Source organism: Cupressus sempervirens, chromosome 1, assembly GCF_028749045.1.
Source record: "Cupressus sempervirens isolate cs-2001-9-10 chromosome 1, ASM2874904v1, whole genome shotgun sequence".
Classification (NCBI taxonomy): Eukaryota; Viridiplantae; Streptophyta; class Pinopsida; order Cupressales; family Cupressaceae; genus Cupressus; species Cupressus sempervirens.
In genome coordinates this window covers 59,027,512-59,045,274 of record NC_143118.1, presented here as the reverse complement: position 1 = coordinate 59,045,274, position 17,763 = coordinate 59,027,512, and positions in this window count along the sequence as shown.

Below are 17,763 nucleotides of genomic sequence, written 5' to 3'. Positions count from 1 at the left end.
ACATAGTTGTTTGTGCCATTTCAAACAAATATTTTAAAATTGTTTCACTCGGCATATGAAGTCTCTGATGCTTGGCATACATTGTATTTCTACTTCTGACTCAGCACTTGAACTGCTCGACATCCATTATTTACTCGGCACTTGAATTCACTTAGAATGGTCTATCTGCTTAGCACTTGAGTGACTCGGCACATGAGTGACTCAGAAGTCATTGCAACTTAGCATGGTCTAATATTTACATGTTGTGCTTGGCATGTATTACTAGTTTGGCATGAACTAAGTAAATGGTTTAAGTGTGTTGACACTCACTTGTCAAAACTAATCTGAGATCAAAAATCTCCCCCTTTGACATGAGTGTCAAAAGCACTTAAATATACAATATTCTACTTAACTTCTTGAGCATAACATATCCATGACTCGGCTTATATATCCAAAGCTTCAAAATTTTCAAAATTCCTCAATAGTCTATATTCCTCAAAATTAATAACTCCCCCTAAGTTGATGTGTTTGTTTGTATCCAAAATTTGTGCTCCTCTCTAACTTCAATGCACTATTTTTGATATTCTTTCATCTAATCTAATACTCTTTTCATCTAATATGCTCTATCATAATTGATATATGTATCTATTTACTGCTTTCACTTTCAAAAAATGAATCTCAAAAATATCTCAAAAATGCATATCACCCCAATGATACAATTGTATTTTCTTGTCTTCATTTATTTTATTCATTGCTCCCCTTTATTCATACTCCTTATCTATATTTCTCTATTTTTGGCTCCCCCTTTCTTTATTCTCCCCCTATGTCATATTTCTCCTTCTTTCTTTATCTCTCCTCCTTTTTTGACACTTATGTCAAATGGGCTATACATGTATAGTGTGTTTGTCCAAAAATGATATATGGACTTCCATTATGATTTTAAGAGTTGCATCTCAATTGTCACATGTAACATTTAATGACTTGATTTGGATAGCAAGCTCGGCAGTGAGATGTACTAGGCCATCTAGAGTAGAAAGATTGGGATCTTTTTCAGTAGAGTTTTTGCATAACCTAGTTCCTTGTGTAGTATTTCCATGTATGGGGTGAGGGATGCCTGTATACATGTCAATTTGGCTCTTATGCTAGCCTCTTCTACTATTAACATAGTTAATTGACTTTGTTCCTGAAGCAATGTACAAAAATGCTTCTCACTCTGAGCAGGGTTTTCAGGTAACCTTATACTTGATATGTTGAGATTTCTCTCCAAGCTCAGAATATGATGTCTAGTTTCTTGGGTGAAGAGTGTAGGGCCACACAATTTGGTTTATAATGAGAATATATTCTCAAGTACCTTATTCACATCCTCAACATTTGTAGCCATTGCAACTTGAGTAAGCATATATCACTAGATATCTTTTCATTTACCTTGCTCTGGAATTTCTTTTCAAACCATTCTAAGAGTTTAGCATTAGTATCAATGTCTTCATTATTGACCTTTTCCACTATATCTGACACTTGTTCTATTAGTGGCTTAGCTTCTTCAAGATTGGTAGACTAAATGCATCTAGAAAGATTTCTTTAATGTCTTGAAGTGCTTGCCTCTACCTGTGTTCTCTCCTAAGCATTTTTTGATGCTTTTTCTTCTCTAAAGCTTGTTGCAAAATGCTTATTTGGTCTAGTTTCATTGTATCATAATCAAATTTTGGAATAAAAATTTCTTCATCTAGAGTGATTTCTCCATAGTAAATTACCTTTTCAACTTTTGAAGAGCTAGAGCCTAGCACTGAGATTTGCAATGGCATAGCTTATGTGCTCGGCTTCTAAAGAACTTTTGTAGGAGAAGTGTCAAGTGTTGGTAGAGTTACCAATGCCTGGATGGCTTCCTACTCCTTTACCTTAGGTATTTGCTCATTCTCTTCAAATTTTCTCTTTTCTATTACAATGACATGACTAGCACCTAGTCCTTGTACTTCAAGTATAGAAGAATCTATCTATCCTGCTTCCTATTGTTCAGTAGTAATGTCTTTTTCTTCTTCTACAATCTGCCTCTACTCAACTATGTCAACTTTAACAAATGTATCAACCTTAGTAGATGTATCTACTATTGTTTGGGTCAAATGTTTTACTTGAGTAACTAAAGGGATGACCAAAGGTGGTTCTTATGGATTCACCTTGTACCTTGTGACAACAGTTACTTCTTTTTGGAGCTCATCTATACTGACCAAAATTGGATTATCACATAGCTTGGCTTGTAGTAGAGATTGATCCAATATCTTCTTCAAGTCTTCTGCAATCAAGGGATTGTTGTTCTAGGCTGAAATATTACAGACATCTTTAACAATGACAGTTTCAATAGACTTGACTATGTCATGTGGGGAACTGACACTCAGCACTTGTGTGTCCTACAAACTCTGTTCATCTTGTTGTTGTTCAATTGTTGCCTTTTCATAAGCTTTCTTTTTAGTCTCCTCCCCCACTGTATTATATTCCTTATCATATTTTTATTTTTCATCATCATCATTGTCATCCTCTTTTTCATAAAGTTTACCTTCAAAAGGATCAACTTCTCCTTGTTTAGCAATGGTCAACCCATAAATAAGTTTTCATCTTTGGGTTGATTTCTTTACCACATCTTCAATATTATTTTGAAGAATTTTGAAGGCTCTATACTTACGTGTAAACCTAACTCCATATTTCTTAGTAGCCTTAGCAATCTACCCTTTTGTTAGTTCTAGCATTACTTGGGCTAAAGTATTTTCCCTTATTTGTTTTTCCAAATTTAAACAATAATGCCATTTTTTCTCAACTAAGTCATATAGTTTCTTGGGTACTGAGTTGGAAAATTATAATGGTGTTGTCTTAAATTTTGACATCATTACATATAGGGCTTCTTTCACTAGATTTTTTTCTTCTTTCCTAAGTTTCTCAAAATCAATATGCTTTAAACCAAACAAATATGCATTATTCTTGACATTTTCACATAAATTTTCAAGATCAGAAAGAGGTTTGTGACTTACCACATTGAATTGGCTTATATCATCTGATTCAGTCCTTTCTCCATCTAAATCTGGTTGTGCAACATATTTTCTTCTTTGTTTATTTTTCACTTGGCTACCTTGCTTTGTTTTCTTGGTTTCTCCTTGGCCTTCTATGTTGTGGCTCATGTGTTAGCTCGAGTGGTAGGTGTTGTAGGCTTGGCTAGGCTTGGTTTAGTAGTTTTCTTTGCCTTAGCGGCTAGTTATGTCTTAGTCTTTCTCTTCTTTGGCTTGGTATGAGTGGGTGCTTCCTCAACTTCTTCTTCCTTGACACCTTCTATTTCACCCTCTTCCTTATCCTCTCCCATGCCTTGAGTCAATGCAAGAGGTTCTTTTTTTTGTGCTTGTTCTTCCTCTTCATCCTCTTCATCTTCTTCCTCATTTACACCTTCACCAAATTTGGCCTTTAGCTTCTTGACCAACGTATCTTTCTTCTTGAGTATGGAAGAAATTTTCAACTCCATGGTAATCTTTGATTTTCCCATTTCATACTTTCCAAATATCTTTGCACTTTTATCAATCTCCTCTACTAGGAGTGTTGTGATGACTACTAAAGCTAAATCAATATTGATTTCATACCCAATTGGCCTTAACCATCTAACCCTTGGTGTGATGGCTTGCACAAAAGTGTAATTAGCATCAACTAGAAAGCATATATCATTATAATGTTGCTCAACCAATGAAATGGGTATCCTCATTCTTTCTTTCATTGATTTCTTAAAATCTTCAAAATAACTTGTCATCAATGATTCAAAATTTTCTCCCATCTATTCAATGAATTAATTGATTTGCACTACTATTGACCTATTTGTTTTCCAAATTATAGTACCAAAGTTAGGAAATGTATTCTAGACATAAAAGAATATGCAAACTAGGATTGAACCAAATTTACATTGAACACTTTTGGTCTTTCTGATTGCTCCAATATTTTCCATTAGTTGTTGTAGTTGAAGCTCAATCAAATCATAAGTATGATCTTTCTTCACAATATTGTAGCCAACGTCTACTACGATATAGGGTACACTATTTAATCTACTAGATTGATAGAACTTATGAGAGATTACCCTAACAACAAAGTTTAACAATGGATCAGCAATAGTATCTATTGTCATGCCTCTTTTATTCCATTTTGATCCAATTTTTTCCTCTATTACTTCCTTGGAATCACTCCTTAGATTCTAGGGTTGATCTAGGGTTGGGTAGCCAGTAACCTTATGAATTATTCTTATAGTAATCTTAATCAGTCCACCCTCTAGCCATAAAGATCCATCATGTATTTGGCTCAACACAATTCTAATCCATTCAGTTTTAAATACACTAGGAAAATCTAGGGCACATGTCAAACCCTTCTTCTCAATGATTTTATACTCTTCCTTCGTAATACCATTTTCACAAAACCTATCATATGCTTTTTTGATTTCAAAGTCCCCAATGCTACCAATTTTGCAATTATAACATCTTCTTACATCTTGCACCGTTATAACATTTGGTGGGATCCTAGATAAAGTGCCAGAAGGATCTTGTTTGTAAGCTATGTTAGGAATGGCCTTAAATATAGGTTGTTTGACTTCATTACTAATAAGTTGAACATTTAAAGCCTCTTTTCCTTCTACATTTTTTAAATTAGAAGTTATTTGTCAAACTAGAGTTTATACAAAGTAAAACTGTGTAGCTCGAGTTGTGATAAATACCTTGTGAAATCCATATGCTAGTGTGAGATCTTTGCTAAAATCTTTGCAAATGCCTTGAATAGGTTTCTGAATTTCCCTTTTCTCTATTCACTCTTGTTTGAATTTGAAATGATGAATAATGAGTGAAATCAATCATTTATCCTTTGAAAAAACCTTGTATATAATGCTTAGTGCTTGTACAGCTATAAGCTCAGCATCGACTTGATTTCAGAATCACTCGACATCTATAGATATTTCCATCACTCAGTAGCTACTATAGACTCAACATCAACTAGATAGTCTTGCAGCTTGACATCTACTAGTATTTCACTCAGCATACACAGAAAACATTTCATTCTCAGCAACAACCTAAAAACTTCAAAGATTTAACTTGAATTTTCAACATCTTGCATCTTTATTCATGATAATGTGGTCCTTTTAGTACTATCTCCTTTTGGAATTGATGTATGATATTACACTTGAATATCAGTCCCACATACCTCTTGATTGTCTAGTTTGATGAGTTGTGATCACTTGACCCATTGGGTGAAGTGATCCCTTCTCCATTTGATGTGTTGCAAGTATCTTTCTTTTTTGATGTCTTGTTCATCTCATCTCTAATGTGTTCAATATTTTCCTTGCCTTTGCCTTTATCAAATTCACAACTTGGTACCTTTGACCTAGTTGGACAATGCTTACTAATTTGACCAATCTTCAAACAACTAAAACATGTAGTTTGACTCAACCATCTTTTGTAGTTACCACTAAAGTGTGTTCTAATAGAATTCTTAGGAATATGTCCATATTATTGACAATAGTGACAACTATATCTTGTATTGTAATCCTAATTATAAAGGTTTCTATAGTTTCTTACCTTTGTTGGCTTGTTTGATAACCACGTGGATTTGGATTTGCATTCAAAGGCTCTACGTCCATACTTTTAATAGTTGTAGCAATATCCTTCAAATTTTTGTTTTTGCATAGTCCTAGTTCTGCATTCATGTGCCTGGTAACCTTTCTTGTTGCACTTATGACAATGAGTCATGTTCTTAGGCTTGACATTCTAATTTGTATTGTTGCTCCTACACATATTATCAGTGTGCCCTTTCTTACCACAATTATGACAAGTAGGTTTGGAGTTCTTACCTTTGATATTCCTTTCTTCAGCAACTTTGGATCTTTAGTGATTGTGTAGCCCAATCCTAATGTGTCTTTGATGGATCTAGAGGATCTCAGTAATTGCTCAAAATATTTGATGGCTTCATTTGGCTTGTTGAGGATTTTAACAAATTCATTTTCTCTTTCCAAGTCATTCTACAACTTTTCATTTTGTAACTTCAAAATGGTTATCTTAATGTCCTTGACATTCAATTCATAGTTGGCATTCATCATTTTACTTAGATTATCTAATTTTGTGTTGGAGATCTTGATTAGCTCTAATGACTTTTCTTCCTATTTTTTTGCCAAAATTCTTTTATCTTCTTCAATCATGGCTTTATCTTCCATGGCTTTCTTCTATTGTTCAATCACCTCACATAATAGTATAGAAAATAGCTTGGTGGTGTCTATCTCTTTGTATAGTGTGTCATTCTCTACAATAGCAATCTCTTTCCTTCTCTTCAAGAATTTCTTTAGTTCCTCTCTTGCCTCATTCAATTAATGTAGTATGAGATGTACTTCAATCTCTTGGTTCTCAATAGTCTTTCTCAGCTTGTAGACTTCCATTTCAAGATCTTTCCTCTAAGCTTCAAAGCTTCTCTTTTAGAGAACTTGGCTCTGATACCAATTGTTGGAATTACAAGTGGGAAGAGAGTAAACTTCTGAGGGGGAGTGAATTCAGAGTTTAAACTTGGACCCATAAAACTTTCACCATTCATCTATCACATGCATTAATATACTAAAATGAAATGTAAATCATATGCATCAATAATGTAAACATGTAATTAAACACACACATAACAACAAATATGAATACCCAGAAACCCTCCAAGTGAGAAGGTAAAACTAGGGTAGGGATGAAACCCAAAAATCTTCACTACTACAGCAATAAAGTTTATCCAATGAAGATTATAATGGTTTGACCATGAATCATGGTCTACCCTATGGAAGGTCTGCCCTATTAAAGGCTTACAAAGATTGTTAAGTTCCACCTTGTTAGAGGATTTCAACACCCTGTTAGAAGTGTGTGTGATTAGAGGACTTCAACTTACAATTAAGTAAGCACCTTGTTAAAGGATTTCATATAGCCTGTTAGGACTACTATGTTAAGAGATTTAACTGAAATCACCTATTAAAATGTCTCATCATAGATCCTACGATTGGTACTAGCTTACCTGATAATAGATCACCTCTACACAATCTCTTATTGATCCTTCATGATCTGATGTATCAATATTGTATCCTTCACTATCCTCTATTCTTCACTTAATTGATTCTACAATTCACTCTTACATCTAAGTCACCTTGAATACTCTGCAAACTATCTTGTTTACTCTTCCAATTTGATCATTCACCCATTGTACGCTATTCTCATCATTATTAAGAGTTTAGGGCTTCATCCTCCTAAAGAAGACTCTAGTAGCTTAGGGTTAGGTATGAATCTACAGCTAAGGTTCATCCATTTTCCACTTAAACCTTCCCATTTTCTAATTGGCTACATGTAATTGCATAGGGAATTCACATATAAATTCATCCTTATCTCCAAAAGATCATAATCTATCCTTAAGTCGGCTCAAAAATGGTTTACATAGTTGTTTTTGTCATTTCAAATAAATATGTCAAAATTGTTTCACTCAACATATGAAGTCTCTGTTGCTTGACATACATTATATTTATGCTTTTGACTTAGTACCTAAACTACTCGACATCCACTATTTACTCAGCACTTGAATTCACTCGACATGGTCTAATATTTACATGTTTTTCTCGGCATGTATTACTAGTTCAACATGAACTAAGTAAATGGTTTAGTGTGTTGACATTCACTTGTCAAAACCAATCTGAGATCAATAGTATGTCAAACTTTAGCTCCATTTTTGTCATGCCACTTAGCTTCATACCTCTTATGTCCCACTCAACAAGAGTTTGCTTGGCCAATTCAACCCAACCTAGGGTTTTGGCCATCATAGCTTTGTTTAGCATTGGTAGACCGGTGATTATGTGAATCATTTTCTTTGAAATCTAAATTGGTTGATCCAACCATAATTTTCCTTAGCATATGTGAAATGTATGTCAAACCCTTAGTTTCCAAATGCTGTTGCTTGGGTTTCAATGCACATCTACACACAATTCCTTGAATGCCTAATTCATTTCTAGGGTTCTGAGTTCCTGAATAGAATAGTGGTAAAACAAATAGATTTCATGCACAAGTAATACCTTGGGTAAAATTTGAGATTGTGCACCAACTGGGTCGAGCACCTCTGCAATTATTGGACTCAACTTGAATGTAGGTCCTTGCAATCGACTGCATGAACCAACATTTTAGAACCTTTCTTAACTTTTTTGCTTGATGATGCCATTTCTCGATAGGGTTTCTAAAAATGTGAGAAATTCTTCAACAACAAATACTCAAATTGCTTTGAAGCTTTGAATTTTCTCTTCACAAATAAATATGGAAATTCACAATGAAATAATGCACTCAATTTCTTCCATTTAACAAATTTCCTCTTTTCAATCACCATTAATGCTTCATACTTCATACTTACTTGGTGATAGGTTATCCTCCACTTGGTTTAATCTGTAATGCTTGGGAGACATTTACAGCTTGGTAGAGTCACCAACACTTGGTTGGAACTACCAACTCTATTTCTATAACCAAAAAAAATATGCAACCTGACCTTGCTCAATAAGGTTTTGCAACCCAACCTAGCTTAGTAAGGTCTCCTAATTTCCATCATGCTTGGTGATCCCTGTGCATCTTGAATGCTGATTTGGATCCTTCTTGCTATTGGAACTAATGTTTAGATGACTTCTTTTGAATCACAGTTCCAATGGTCTCCATACGGAACTAAGTTAAAATGAATGAGCCACCCAACTTATTGAATTGGGTGTCAATTACTTCATAAGTTTGGCTTGCATTCTCTGGAGATTTTGGTACCCATTGTTGCTTCATTTTTTTTTTGATATTGTTAGCGTTGGCTTTCTTTTCATCTTTAATTCTACCTGTGTTCATACAATTCTTGGCAAGATGTCCAAATTCTATACAAATAAAACAACTTTTTGTAGTATCTCTTTTCCTCGTGTGATGTTTCACACAATTTGCTCCAATGTGCCCAAATTCACCACAGTAGTGACATCTACACCATGTGTTGTAATCTCATCCAAATATTGCTTTCACAATTTGTTCTACTGGGTTCCATTTCTTGGTTTTGCACTCTTAATATTTGTGTCCTTGTTTCTTACAATTGTGACACTTTCCTTCAAACTTAGGCTTCTTTGTGCATTCAATTTCTCTATGACCATGCTTGTTGCAAATGTAATATTTTTCATTAAATTTTTCTTTACCATTGCTCCAACATTTATTTGATGTATGACCTATCTTACCACAATGATTCCAAGTAGGCCTTTTGTTCTTTTGAGCTCCTTGCTGAGATGATTCAACTTCTTCTATGTATCCTATTCCAAGTTTTCCTTTGTGTCTATTTTGACTTTGCTCATTCAATTGATTCATTCTTTTCTGAGATTTCATCATTCTTTCATAGATTTTCTTTTCAATGTTGAGATCATTTTGCAGGCTTTCATTCTCTGATCTTAGATTCATAAGCTCTTCATTTGCACTAGTAAGTTGATCAATAAAATATGTTTACTAAAGGGATATTTGTTGAATTTCATTTTCATTTTCTTCTATCTCTTCTTTGGCTTTGTTTTTTTCTTCCATGACTTTACATAATTTGACTGATTAGATTTCTTGCTCTCTTTTCAGCTTTCTGACTTCTTCTTGAAGATTGGAATTCTTTTCTAATAGGTCTTTAATTTTTGCATCACCTTTATCTAAATTTCTTTTAGAACATATATCTTCAATTCTTTCTTCAATATAGAAATTTTCATTCATTTGTACTACAAGATCTTTCCTTCTTTTCAATGATTGAGAGAATTGTTCCTTCGCTTTCTTGAGTTGTCCAAACGCCAATTCTAGACCCAAATTGTTATTGTTAATAGCCTTATCTAGCTTATATACCTCCATTACCTCTAATATTTATTTCAAGTTGTTAAACTTTTGATGTGAGAACCAAAACCTCTAATACTAATTATTGGAAATATAAGGTAGGCAAGGTTACTGAGAGGGAAGGGGTGAATTAGGAATAAATAAAACTTTATCTTACTTCACCAATTAATCCTTCATCTAATATTTTGATCTAATTGCATGTATGAAATAATAAAATCATTTAAAACATTCTTAACACTTTGATACAAGATATGGTGACCCAAAAACCTTCTAACTAGAAAGTAAAACTAGGGTGGGGATGATACCCACAATCTTTCATGCTACAGTATAAAGTTAACCTCTTAAGGTTTATAAGTGACCACTTCTAGTGATTTACCTTGTTAATAGCAATAAGGATTGTGAAGTCCACCTTGTTAAAGGATTTACAAACATACAATGAAGTATGCACTTAGTTAAGAGTTTTAGAAAAAGACTATTGAGTCTGCCCTATTAAAAGATTTGACTGATTAACCTATTAGGATGAACCAGTGGTTGATCTCTAATTTGTAATTCTAATTTTCTAATTGAGAGTCCTTGACTTGCAATGATCACCTAATGTTGGAAATATAATAGGGAAAATAAACTCTGAGAGGTGGGTGAATTAGTCCTTCAAAACTTTAACCATAAATTCATTCATCACACATCCATTTCATAATTTGTATTTAAACTAAAATAGCTAGCTAAACGTATTCATCCATAGTATAAAATAAAATAATATTCAACACATGTATGACACAAGATATTTGGTTACCCAAAAACCCTCCAATGAGAAGGTAAAACTAGGGTGGGGATGACACCCACAAATCTCCATTACTATAGTAATAAAGTATATCTAATGAAGGTTACAATGTTTGATCATGAAACATGATCTACCCTGTGAAAGGTCTACCTTGTTATAGGCTTACAAGATTGTTAGATCTTACCCCATTAAAGGATTTCAACACCCTATTAGAAGTGTTCCTGGTACAAGGAGTTTAACTTAAAATGAAGTAAGCACTCTATTATAGGATTTACAATGGCCTATTAAGACTACTCTATTAAGAGATTTAACACCTATTAGAATGTCTCAGCAATGATCCTATAGTTAGCACTTTGTTGCTAGATAATAGATCACATCTTTCCTAATGGGTACTTGATCCTCACTAATTATATGTATCACTTTTGTCCTCTAACTCCTTTCATTTGTTCCTCTTTAATTGATTATGCAATGTATCTCAATTCATAATACATTAGTCACCATGAATGCTCTATTTCTGCATGCAAACTTTTCTCTTTTCTCCTTACACACCCATAAAAAGTTTAGGGTTTGTCCTCCTTAAGAAGAGCTAGGTGACTTAGGGTTAGGTATGAATCAATGATTATGATTCACCATATTTTCTCTTAATCCTTCATTTTTTCTAATTGGATTCATGTATTGCATAGGGATTCTCAATAAAGATTCATCCTTATCATCTATGATTGCAAAATAATACTTAAGTTAGCCCCAAAATGGTTTACATAGTAGTTTGTGCCATTACAAAAAACTATGTCAAAACTGTATAACTTAGCATCTAAAATGTCTGATGCTTTGCATCCACTCTCTCTTCAATGTTGTAACTTAGCCTCTAAATGACTTGGTATCCACTGATCACTCAACATCTAAATTACTTGGCACTTACTATCTACTTGGCACTTGAGTGACTTGGCACTTACTAGTTACTTGGCATATACTATATATCCCTTGCTTGGCATATACTATCTAACAACTTATGCTCAGCATACATTACTTATTTGGCATGAACTAAGTAAATGACTTAAGTATATTGTCACTCATGTCAAAAAAAAATTGAGATTAACAACTAATCACATTCAAGTAGTTTGAATAGGGTGAGCACTGTGAGACTCAATAAACACTAAGAAACTTAGTAGCTGTTGAATCACTTAGTTGACACTACATAGCTCAGTCAACACTAGATTGGCATAGTTAACATTATGAGCTTGGTAGATACTATAGAGCTTGGTTAACACTACAGAGCTTGGTTAATAGTATGATCTTCTTTGCTCCCTTTGAACAGCTTTATAGCCTCTGTTATGCTTGGTTTGCACTGTGTAGCTTGAAAAATACTACAAACTGACTTAGGTGCTTGGTAGACATTGTATACTAACTACTTGGCTTGGGAACAACTAAATCACTTGGTTAACACTAAAAACCAAATAATAAACTCGATAGAAATTGTAGAGCTTGGTAGCAATGTAACCATTTTGACTAAGTGTTGAGTCACTGATAGATAAATTGACCTAAGGTAACTAGAAAAATATAAATGATCTTCTTAATATAAGGAAGGGGAAGTTCCTTCTCGTGGAGGCATGAGTTGACCACATGGAATGTTAGGGGCCTTAATGTCCCTAACAAGAAGCACTTACTCAAGTGCAACTTAACATTATTGGAATCATATATTGTACTAATTCAAGAAATAAAACCTAGCAAAGTAGAAGGAGAAAAAATATGTAGAAAATTAGGAGTTTGGAAATCTGATATGGTGGATGTAGTAGGGACCTCCAAAGGGATTGACACACTATAGGATCCAAGGAGGGTTGAGTTTACACCATATATATCTAATATCAACTAGATGGGGGGGAAATGTGTAGTTATATATGTGAAATTCAATTTTTATAAATAAATGTATATAGTCCAACTCCAATGGAAAATAAGAAAGAAGTATGGAATGAGATTAGTAACTATATGGAGGAAAACCCTATAGAGAATATCTTTATTGGTGGGAATTTTATTCTATATTAAACCTATAAGAAAAAGTAGGTGGATCTAATTTGATCTCATAAATTATGTGAGACTTAAAAGAATGGTATTCATAGGACAATCTTGTAGATATCCCAACTTTTAATGGGGTATTCACATGGAATGATAGATGAACTAGTTTCTATAACATATAGAAAGATTGGATAGATTTATATTCAAAGGTAATTTATTCTCATTCAACCACCCTTTTAGCTCGTTAATTCTACCAAGTGTTGGTTCAGATCATTTCCTGGTTAGGCTTGAGATAGGAGAATCACATAAACTAAGCAAAAACCTTTTTAAGTGTGAAAAAATGTGGTTTCTAGATGAGGACTTCTTGAAAAATATAAATAAATAGTGGAATGAAGAGAAATTTGAAGGATCAAAGATGTTTTATTTTACAGCAAAACTAAAAACACTAAAAGAAAAAATAAATAAATAGAACAAAGATCACATTAATAACATATTTAAAGAAAAAATAGAAAATGAAGAAGAAATTAAAAAGATCAATGGATAAATTCTAATAGTAGGAATGGACAACAATAGTTATATTAAAGAAAAATAACTATTGGCTAAACAAGAAACTATATTAGCAAAAGAAGTATTCTAGAAATAAAAGTTAAGAGAGACATGGCTATCAAAAGGAGGCAAAAATACAAAGAAAAATCATAACAATACACTTAATAAAAGAAACCTAAACTGAATAATCAAAATTAAAGATAATGCAGGAAAAGTGACTAAAAATACAAATGAGATAGGGGAATTTTTTGTTACATATTTCACAACCACCTTAAATAATTTTGAGTCCTAAAATTTAACAACTCAAAAAAAGATGATGGGTTCAATTCCCAAAATAATTACTATAGAAGAAAATAAAAAATAAAAATAAAAAATTCAAAAAAGAGGAAATAAAAGAAGCTCTTTTCTAGCTAAATCCTGGTAATATCAAGTCCTAACAGCTTTCAAGCTTTCTTTTTTTCAAAAATGTTGGGATATATTAGGACTCGATCTATGAGAGGATATTGAAACAACTAGAAACTCTAGATCCCTATTAATTGAAATCAACACCACCTTTTTAGTATTAATTCTAAAGAAAACCAATCACAAGGAGCCAGGAGATTTTAGGCTTATATCCTTATGCAATACCAAATTCTATCCAAAGCACTAGCCAATAGACTCAAAAAAGTTTCCAAATCTCATCACGGAAGAACAATAGGCTACATTCCTAATATATCAATTCTTGATGGTATAATCATGATTCAAGAATTAATTCATTATGTACAAATTAATAAGGAACCTTGTATGTTAATGAAGTTAGACATCTAGAAAGCCTATGAAAAAGTAGATTAGAGAATTTTGTGTAGAACACTCCAAGCTGTTGGCTTCTCTCATAAATGGATAAACTTAATTTATAATTGTATTTTGACACCCAAAATCTTATTGTTCATAAATGATACACCAGAAATTTTCTTCAATATTTCTAGAGGCATTAGGCAAGGAGACCCAATATCACCTTTCCTCTTCATTATTCTAGATGAAGCATTTGGAAGATCCATTAAAAAAACACAAACATAAGGAAAGATTAAAGGTATTATAGTAACAAAGGAATTCCCTAAAATTAATCACCAACAATTTAATGACGATGCCATTTTACTAGGAGAGAGCACTGTGGAAGAGGCTTGAACCTTTAAGAAAAAAAATTTAAACTTATATGGAAGTGTTAGGAAAAAAGTAAAAGCAACCAAATTAGATATTTTCTTTATTAATACTCATGACAAAGCTAAGAGAAATATTTGAAGCTTAATGGGATATTGAAAAGGAATTTTCACATGTAAATATCTTGGAGTACAACTAGAAAAATGTGTTGAGAAGTAAAACCTTGGAATATGATAATGGAAAAAATAGATATGAAAATGGAGAGTTGGAAAGGGAAATGGTTAACTAAAGCAGGTAGAACAACTATGATCAAAGTAGTTTTATCAGTTATCCCTACATATTAGATGTCTTGCCTTCTCCTATCGAAAGGAGTTAAAAGGAAACTAGATTCTAAACTAAAAAATTATTTTGGAAAGATATCTCAAATACGAAAAAAAGAAGTGTTGATAAAATGGGATTATACTTGTAGACCTAAAGAACATGGAGATCTAGGGATAAAACATTTAAGCTGGTAAAATGAGGCTTTATGAGAAAAACTTTTATGCAGAATGTACAAAGAGCACAATAGTAAATGGGGTAAAAATTTATATGATAAATACCTGAATAGCTTAAATCCCCTTTCTTTGTTCCTAAACTAAGAATCCTCCAAAATGATATAGAAACTAGAATTTTTTGATGATATATCATCCTTTAATAGAAATTAACCTTACTTGGGATATTGGGCTAGGCCAGTATGCTTTATTTTTGAAGGATTCATGGGGCAGACTTCCTTCATTAGATAGCTTTAATTTACCAACCAATATCGTGAACATCCTCATTTCATTATGGGGACATCGAGTTTGTGATTATAAAATTAAAGTAAATGATAAACATTATGGAGGGTGGCAACGCAAATCCCTAGAAGAAACATCGCTTTCACCTTAGGAAAAAAACACATCTTTTCAATTTCTAAATAAAAGACATGTCAATCACAAAGAAAGGGAAAATAAACTAATGTGGGGAGCTTCAAAGGATGGAAATTTTTAAGTCAAAATAGGTTATGAAAAGATTATTAATTCCCAACAATGGAAAAAAATAGATATTCCCCTTAACCTACGATGGGATTTGGCATGCCTTCTGAAGGTAGGAATTTTTCTCTAGGTTGCCATACAAAAAAGAATTCCAACAATAAATAGATATTCCAAGATGGGTTTCAAGGGGCCATCAAGATGCCCATTATGTGAAAATGAATCGAAATAGTTAAACATTTGTTGTATAATTTTCCAATCACAAGAAATAGTTGGCAATGGTTGTGTCAAAAACTAACTAGAAAATAAAATTTCCTAAAAATCTATCAACCTTTTAAGGAGTTGGCCTAATTATGAGGAATTTAGGGTTTATAATAATTAATGAAAAATATCCCCTTCCATTCTCCTATGGTAATTATGGAAAGAAAGGATCAGAAGGATATTATGAAACAATAAGATGGATAAAACATCATTTCTCAAAAAGGTGGAGGCAAGTATCATAGAGGTAGCCAACAATAATCTTTGGAATATAGATATGGAGGAAGGAACATTTACAGATGAGATGCACATATGCGCAATAAATGGTTTAACTTAATTAACCCACCAATGACCTATTTGAAATCAAATAAATTTGCAAGGTTAGTATGCAAATGGGAATCTCCTCCAATAGGATGGGTTAAGTTAAATTTTGACAATGCTTCTAGGGGTAACCCAGGTCTTGTTGGCTTAGGGTGTATTATTTACTTAGATAAAGGCTCTTGTTTAAATAAATGTGCTAAGCCTCTAGGGGTTATGTCTAATAATCTAGCAAAGTTAGAGGCTCTAATTGAAGGTATAAATATCAACAAAGAATTGGGCATTAATAAATTAGTCATCAAAGGTGACTCTCAAATTATCTTAAACACAGTAAGGAAAAGGAAAACTCCTAATTGGATTATCAATTCTAAACTTGAGTCTGCATTAATTATAGTTGATAAATTCGAGGAAATATTTATAGAGAAGGAAAAAAAGAAGCAGACAACCTCACAAATAAATTGTTCCTAACCATATAATATTGTCATGGGGCTAATTGATAATAGAATAAACATGACAATTGTATTAAAAGTTAGTCTCTCTCAAAATTTCTCTTATCTATAGCATACAAATCAATGGATGTAAAGACACATGAATGTAAATTCTATAAGATTTTTCTCTTCATTGGAAACCTAGGAAGGTACAAATCCAAAATAAACCAAACAAAAACCATCAATTCAAAGAAAGGTAGGAATTTAAAAGTTTCTTAAGTCAATCAATAGCTATCATATTGTAAATCTAGCTAAACTTGATATAATGATATACGTACAAAAAGATCAAATAGAAAGTAGCCAATTAAGACAGATAAATAGCACCTAATATATAAATCTTCTTAATTTTACAAACTAGAGAATATATATATATATATATTCTCTAGTTTGTACAATTAAGAAGATATATATATATATATATATATATATAATAGAAAAAATATACAAAAATTCAAGATATTTAAGAAAACTAAGGTTTCAAAATTTTCCCATGCAATGGTAATTCTTAGTCCTCTCCAAATATGCTTTTAAGGTGGTATGCATTTTCTCCTCCCTTGTTGATCATGACATAAGGTCTAATCCATAGTGCCTCAAACTTTCCATGTCTATCCTTATCTTGATTCCTAGTAATCTACATAAGAACCAAATATCCCTCTTTGACTTCTTTATTAGTTGTCTTCTTTTCATGTAAGAATTTGAATCACTCTTTCCTCTCAATGTTATGCTCTTGAGTTTTCATTATGATTTATTCTAATTCTGCTAGATGCATAATCATTTCCTCTATATGGTCCACGTCATTCAACTAATCCTAGGCAATGAATTTGTAAATTAGTAGTAGATTATGAAGAGGAACCTTGCCTTTTTTCCATAAGCTAACTCAAATGAGGAATATTTAATGAACAACCCAATTATATGCAAGTATACTATTGTGGAAAAATGAGACTTTCTTATAAGAATGCATGTCAATATTGGTTATTAAAGCCATGTGATATGTGAGTTGTAGACAAATATTTTGTAAAAGGGATTTTTTTATTGTTCAAAGTATATTAGAGAATCTTTTATTTCATCTCTATAGTCTTATTGGCTTATCTATAATTAAATAAGTTTTCCATGTTGTATACATTAAAGATTGTAGCTAACAAATGTATTATGAAATGTTGCATTGTATTGTGTGCATTGAGACAATCTTATTATTATTGTAAGATGTTGTGATCCTTACATACCTTGTTTGATATGTACAAACTAAGACAATGTATGCTTCTTATATAGAATAGAAAAGAATCTAAACCAAATAATCATGACACATTTTTTATTTTTCTATTAAGTAAATTGGTTTTAAACGTACCAATATACCTCGTAAATTAGAGAGTAAA